The sequence below is a fragment of the Pteropus medius genome, unplaced genomic scaffold (assembly GCF_902729225.1).
Source record: "Pteropus medius unplaced genomic scaffold, Ma_sr-lr_union100, whole genome shotgun sequence".
NCBI classification, from domain to species: domain Eukaryota; kingdom Metazoa; phylum Chordata; class Mammalia; order Chiroptera; family Pteropodidae; genus Pteropus; species Pteropus medius.
The window spans coordinates 3779318-3787481 of record NW_024343732.1 but is presented as its reverse complement, the minus strand read 5'-3'; the positions used below and the strand labels follow the sequence as shown (position 1 = coordinate 3787481).

General features: G+C 34.3%; 1 pseudogene; it reads left to right on the top strand.

Moving 5' to 3' along the window:
- The first annotated feature begins 7297 nt into the window (after window positions 1-7297).
- Window positions 7298-7416, top strand: LOC120606677 (uncharacterized; annotated as a pseudogene).
- Window positions 7417-8164: the final 748 nt, after the last annotated feature.

Below are 8164 nucleotides of genomic sequence, written 5' to 3'. Positions count from 1 at the left end.
AGCAATCACAAATTTGCATGTGACATAAAGCCACAAAACTATTAGAATAAGACATAGAAGGCAATCTTCAAGACACAGTGTCGGTAAAGAATTCTTAAATATTACACAAAGAGTGACAAATTAGACTTCTTTTCTTTTTCCCCTCTTTAATTCTCATCCCCTCTCAACTTTCACCCCTGACTTATGGATGTCGTGGTCTCCCCTTAAGAACTGAGTCTCTGAAGGCAGGGTGTCTCCTCCCACATGCTCATAGGGGGCACCCGGGTATGGCCCGTGGCTCCACCTGGGGCGCAAACCCAGGACCTTCTGCATGTAAAGCAGACGTGCTGACCACAAAATTATGGAGCTACCCTTAGACTTCTTCAAATTAAAAATGTTTGCTCCATGAAATGCACCATTAAGACAATAAATATAAAAATTACAGACTGGAAGAAAATGTTACCAAACCTTTCTTCTGACGATGGGCTTATTTCTAGTACACATATAAAGAAGTCTCAAAACTCAACAGTGAAACAAACAAACAAACAAAATAGTTAAAAAAAAAACACTAAAGAAGAGATATGAATGGCAAATAAGCACGTGAAAAGATGTTCAACATCATTAACTATTACAAAATACAAATGAAAACCTCAGTGATATATCACTGCCCACCTGGCTTAAAAGAAAGATAATAAGGTTCAGTGTTGAAAAGGCTGTGGAGAAGGTAGACTGTGGGAATTGTCAGTGGAAATGTAAGCTGACACAATTACCTGCAACGTATTTTGGTAGCTGCTTGTAAAACTAAACATGCACTTATAATATGACCCCAGCATTCCGCTCTTGGGCATTTATTCCCAAGAAATGGAAACTTATGCTCACAATTTGTGCGTGAATTTGCCTAGCAGCTTTATTCGTAATAGTCCCAAACTGAAAACAACCCAACGTCCTTTGGTGGGTGAATCGTTAAACAAACCTGATACATCGCTACCCGGCAATAAACAGGAACAAATAAATGATACACAGAACTCAGATAGATCTTAAAAGCATTATGCTTAGTGAAAACCAATCTCAAAAGGTTATGTAGTGTGATTCTAAATATAACTTCTTCAAAACAAACAAACAAAAAAAACTATAGAAATGGAGAATAGATCAGTGGTTTCCAGAGGACAAGGATAGAGTTGGGGGTGTGGGTGTGACTACTATGAGATAGTATGAGGTCATTCCTTTGGATGATGGAACATGTCTATATCCTGATTGTGGTGGTGGTTCCACACATCTACGCATGAGATTAAGTTGCACAGAATTGTGTACATAAACACATGAAAATGAGTACACAGAAGACTCTGGTGAAATATGAATGTGGTTTGTTTGTAGTCTAGTTAATAGTATGGTATCAATGTCAATTTCCTGGGTTTGCTTGGACTACAGTTATAGAAGTTGACAGTTATAGAAGTTGACAGTTACAGAAGTTGAAGCAGGCTGGTGAAGAAATCAAGGGACTCTGTGTACTATTTTTGCCACTTTCTGTGAAAGTATAATCATTTCGGAATTTTAAAGAAGTTAAAAATAAGTAAATGACATATATTTCCTTACTAGTCAGCTCAAAGATTCTAGAAGCAATGACGCCAGTATCAACAACATACACAGTGCCCAGATTTTGAGTCATAATACCACTCTTCAGTAAAAGAAACTGAGGCTCTTGGAGAAATGGTTGACTTTAGGACTGGGACAGGAAATACACTAAGTGAGTCTGGAGCATATCTTTTTATTTTTAAAGCAAGACTTAGAAATAGAATTTTTTTAAAAGAGTTAAACATTAACTATAAAACTAATTAAATTTATTTCAACCATGTAAAAGAACACGTAAAAGAATAAAACAGATAAATAGAATAAATATATATATTAATATAATTATACTAGAATTTTAAATAGTATCAGTACAATTGGCTGATCTTATTTTTTATTTGCTCTAGACTCATTTCATACTTTCTTAGAGCTACAGTAATTCTTATTTGGACCTGCCAGTACCCTTCTCAGACTAAAAATACAATAAAATATTGTCATAATCAAATAGATTAAAATGTTGAATTTTTGATCGATTACTTTTTGGTCAGAGCATTTTAATTAGTTGCAGTTTATGAACTTATTCAAATTTGAGCTGTTGGTCACCAGGCTAATTCCATTTTTGTTGACAAAGTAGTTGTAAGATCTATGGATTTTGAAGACTACACACTTTTTATATAGCAGCCAAGTGACTGAAGGGAAGAATTTCAGGAGAAGTCATTAGTTTCATTCATAAAAATGATTTCTAGCATTAATAGAAGTGAATAATAGGATTTAATTTCTGTTTTAAGAGGGCCAGAGAGTAAGGAAGTGCTAAACTAACAAACAAACACAAAAGTACTAGGGGTATATCAAAGGACACATGAGTCAATCAAAAGAGCTCTAAGTAGACAAAGCTGCAACAATTACAGAAGAAAAAAAAAAAACACATTGGATTTAACCTGGATTATAAAATAAAATATAAGATAAAAATCTGTACTGATACAAAGAAATGACTGAACAAATAAATAAATGGGGGAGAACAGACAGATAACCTGTGCAGAAGAATTCCAAAGAATTTATGTAGATTCTCTACTCTCAGGAACAGCTTCTCACTCCTTAAGTGAGGGCTGCACATAGTGACTTCCTTCCAAAGAGAATAGTGTGGAAAAGGGGACAAAAGAATAACTTAACAGTAGAGAATTCTAACAAACACTACCTCAGCCAGGCAATCAAGATGAATACAGACAAGGTAAGTCATGTTGATAGCAGGGATGCCTGATGTGATGTGATGAGAATGGCATTTTACTTCTGTGGTCTTCCTCCCCCAAATCTTTAATCTAAGTTTAAAAAAACAAACAAACAAACCATCAAACAAATCCCAACTGTAGGATATTCCACAATATGCCTGGCTAGTACACCCCAAACAAGGAAAGTCTGAGACACTGTCACAGCCAAAAAGAGCTCAAGGAAACATGACAATTTAACGTAATGTATCCTGGATGAGATCTGGAAGAGGAAAAAAGTCATTAGGTAAAACTAAAGAAATCTGGTAAAAATAAGGACTTTGGTTAACAATAATAAATCAATATTGGTTCATTAATTTTGACAAATGTACTATATTAATGTAAGATATTAATAATAGAAGAGACCGAATGTAGGGGAAACAGGAATCTGTATTATCTTCACAACGTTTCTGTAAGTCTAAAACTATTTTAAAATAAAAAGATTATATTTTAAAATGTGACGAGGTTAATTGTCCACATTAAAATACAAGTATTCCTCGATTGTGTTAAAACACTATAAAACACAAAACTGTAGAACTCATCTATGTGCCATAAATTAGAAATAACTACACAAAATTACATGTAAAATTTAAAAATAAAGTAGTGATACATCAGGTAAATACAAATGAGGAAAAAATGTGACTAATAATAGACAAAGGAGAAATCAAGACAAAAAAGCAGTTAACAGTTTAATGAGGTCATTCTTCATAATACAGATGTAATGGTCATTAGTGTTTATGTTTTAAATAGCATAGTACTGAAAATTTGAAAAATGACTTTGGAATACATGAACAATTGAATCATGCAAAAAGGGAGATTTTAATATAGCACTCTTAATCTTTTCTAGATCAAATTGACTAGAATAAATGGGAGTAGAGATGACTGATAATACAACCAGGTTAATTTTATAAACGTATACTAAAATATATAACTTAAGAGGATTTTTTTTTCAAGAAACCATGATACATTTCTCAAAGAAAGCTACAATGAGTTCCTAAAAGTAGGCATTATACGGCCATATTTTCTCATTGCCATATAATAAGGGTAAATTCAAATCATATTGCTTTTATTAAATAAGAAAGAATGTAAATTTTAAAAATAAAATTTAAGAATTAAGAAATCAGAAAACATAAATCGATGGAAAAACAATAAGAAATTGGAAACAATGATAGAACAGAAATTAATTAGAAAATGAAAGCAATAGGAATTGGAAATAAAAATTCAAGAGCCATTTACAAACTATCTGATAAACGTCTGGCAAGTACAATAAACAAGAAAAAAGGAGATTAAACACAAACACACTCAAGGTCGAGCATGAAATCCTAAGAATATTTCTTAAAACTCAAAAAGATACAGTTTTCAAATCAGTGTGATCTGGTTAGAAAATCTTGTTGAAATAAATGACTTTCTAGTAAAATGTACTGATCAAAAGGAATTCAGAAAGAAAAGTCAACTTTCATAGGTTGATTACAACAAAGGAATGAAATTTAAATTACTTTCAGAAATTATATCATAGTCTCATTATACAGGGACCAAATTCTCTTTGATTATGTTTCTTCCTACTTATCTCATTCTCAGCTATCCAGGATTCAGTCTCCAGAAGCTGAAGCCCAGACAACCTTCTAATACTAACATAGCTTTTTTAGTATTTCCAAAGCCGTATTATTCTAAAAGGAAGTCTAGAATATGCTCCATCAGCCCAAAGTTTTAGAGTCTTTATAACGTCCAATTGCAACTCCAGAGCATTAAAAACAAACACAAGTGGAGAGGAATCTTGAACTCTACCAGTTTGCCAAAACCATGTTTTTATCCAAGGGGTGAGTCTGATCCCCAAGGAGTTGATTCTCTCCAGACTGATAAGACTCTTTCTATCCTTGATGCATGCAGTTGGGTACATTGTGCAGGAGTAGAGACCAGAAGAAACAGGCAGAAGGCATACAAATATGGAAAGCTGGAAAACCACACGTGCATAATATGTAGTCAATAGCGGGTAATAAACAAAGCAAAGAAAAACAAAACAGTCCAGCGCATCTTTGTATGACTTACTCCAAATACATTATTTTACTCTATAATTTAATATCCAAGTCTTGAGCAATGAAGAACAGAGACTAAAAGATATGTGAATTTAGCAAAAAGAAATTCGATAAAAATAATTAAACACTGGCTCAGACCATTAGAAGTCAACAACAGGTAGATCACAGAAATATCAGAAGAAATTGCAGGGAGAAAAAGTTTTACAGGGTAGAGGTTTCCTCTTGGGTACATATTGATAAAAATTTTTGATGGTTCCTTAGGAATAAAAAATTAAAATCTGTGTTAGAACATCTCCAACATCAGAACATACGGAAATCCCCTGCAGAATATATGTAGTTTGTTTTGTGTAATTTTTAAAAAATAAATAGGGGTAATGTATTTATAGTTCTTATTGCAGAATATGAGTTTAATTATTTCTTTTCCTTTTTTTTGACTTGCCCAGGATCTTTTTTTATTATTATTAAATTTATTGAGGTGTCAATGGTTAATGCAATTCTATAGGTTTCAAGTGTACAGTTAGATAATTCATCATCTGTATTTTGCATTGTGTGTTCACAATCCAAAGTCAAATCTCCTTCCATCACCATATATTTGACTTTACCCTTATCTACCTGCTCCCCAACCTCTTTCCCTCTGGTAACCCCTAAATCGTTGTCTGTGTCTATGAGTTTTTGTTTGTCTTGCTTGTTGCTTTCAGTTTTAGATTCCACATATAAGTGAAAGCATACGCTTCTTAACTTTTCTGACTTATTTCGCTTAGCATGATAACCTCAAGATTCATCCATGTTGTCACAAATGACAGTATTTCACCTTTTCTTATGACTAATGTGCCAGTGTTTATATGCACCACACCTTTATCCAGTCATCGATAAAAGGGCACTGTGTTTGTTTCCGTGTTTTGGCCACTGTGAGTCATGCTGTGATGAACATTAGGGTGCATGTATCTACAGATAAATGTTTTCAAATTTGGGGGTAGATACCCAGAAGAGAGATTGCTGGGTCTAATAATCACTGTATTAACTAACTAAGCCCTCTGGATAGAGTTATTGATTATGATTTTGACCAGGTTTATTCCCTCCGAGAACTGCAGTCATACTACAGACTCATTTCAGAGTGGCCTAAATCAAGGTTAACCTGTCCGTCAATGTCACAAACTCAGATACGTTCTGACTATTCTCTGTATTAGAGACAATGCTGTCCCTTTCATTTTCTTTTTCTCGAGGCTGCAGAAAGATTATATTTCTCAGCACCCTTGCAGTTAGGTCAGGGCATGTAGCTAGTGCTGGCCTATGAGCTTAAGCATAAGTGACATGAGTCACTTTAAGGACAAAGGATAAAATAAAAGTGCGAGTTTCCATGTACTCTCTCTTCCCCTGCTCTGCTTATCCTGGACGCTCCATATCAAGATGGCAGAGCCATAGAATGGAAATGGCCTGATCCCTGAGCAGTTACTCAAAGGGAGCGCTCCCAGAGAGATGAAAGTGTGCCCTTCGCGTAAAGAAGACATACTTTTGTTGCATTTTGTTGCTAATGAGATTTCAGGGTTTGTTTATTACTGCAGCCTTACATAGCCTATTTTGACTGCGACATTTTCCTTCCAAGCTGGGTGTCATAACAATATTCTTCTTCTTTGAAAACGTACAATTTTACATTCTAAACAACTCATTGTTATTACTGAGAAAGTAGGAATTTTTATTATTACACATTCGTCTTTCTGTATGCCTTATACCTCTGTCTAAATGGTTATCCCGAATACCAATTCTAATAAATCACAATTATTTGGGGGTTAGGTCATGTTCAATGAATATATATCTATATATAGATATTAAATAATATTATATATACATATATATTTAACATCTTTTCTGTCTTAGATGCCTAGCTGTTTCCTCTGCCTAAAATGTTTTCCCCAGATATCTACTTGCTAACTTCCTTATCTTCTTTAACTCTCAATAAGTTTCATTTTCTCGGTGAGGTCTGCCCTGACTATGCTAGTTAGTACCACCAACTACCAACAGCATCCCCCGCCACACACACATTCATAAACACGCCCAATGCATGCACACACACACACACTTCAAATCTCTCTTGTCCTACTCTATTATTATTTTCCCACAGCAAATTTTACCTTCTTATTTTTACTTATTTACTTATTTATAATTTACTTATTTATTGCAGTTATCTGTATTATGTCAATTTTTGCCCTCAGATCTTACTGAGAGTAAGAAATTTTGTCTATTTTGTTCATTATTTAAAAAAAATACCTAGCACCTAGTAAGAAAGCAATAAATATCTGTTAAATGAAAAAAATATTTATTTGGAGCATAACATGGTACCTGATGCTATGATGGTACAAAGATTCACAAGATGCCATTTTGTACTTGGCCTTGATGAACTTAAAATCTAGCAAGAGAAATCGATGAAGTACAGACATCACTATAAAACCATTAAGTATAGTCTACGGCCATGCCACCCTGAACAAGCCCGATTCTATCTAATCTCGAAAGCTAAGCAGGGTCAGGTCTGGTTAGTACTTGGATGGGAGACCACCTAGGAAGACCAGGTGCTGTAAGCATAAAAAATAAAAAATAAGGGATTGTAAGCTGACAAGGTCCTTGCAATCTGTGAGGTCAACCAAGGGTTACCTCGCCTAAAAAATAAAAATAAAATAAATAAAAAATAAAAATAAATGCTAAAACCATAAAGTATAAAATGTAGTCTGTGCAGGAGGCGATAAGATTATTTCCAGCTTGTGTGTGTGTGTATGTATGTTTGTGTGGTTAGTGTTTACACCCTATAAAGTTCCAAAAGGATCTCCCTTCTTAAATTAGTCTTCCTCCCTTTTATCTTGTTAAGTTTATAGATCTAGGCCCCTTGTTAATTATTGGGTTGTCCCATAATCTTCTAGTTTAGCAGAATGGGAATACTCCCAGACAGTTGAAAACGTATGTGGAATAAACAGCCCTGTGAAACTTATAGTTGAGTCTCTGCTAAGAAACTCTTTGAGTTGAGAATACTGTTCCTTACATTATAACAAGTCTCCTCCATGAGGACTCTAGGGAGAAATGTGCACAAGGCTTAAGTATCTGGAATAGTTTAATATCTGCTGAACAATTGGTCTTTTTGTCATAAGAACAGTGTGAATCACATAATTAGTCAGCTTTTCCTTTTTCAAATAGTCCCTTTGAAAGCGTGGAGCCAAATTTGTGATTCATCTGTTGCAAAGGTGTGGTCCTTTATGGCTTTGTATTTTACCATAGTATTTTCTTCATTCCTTAGTCCACTTTATGTCTCCTCTTGTTTTGCTTTTTTTGTTTGTTTGT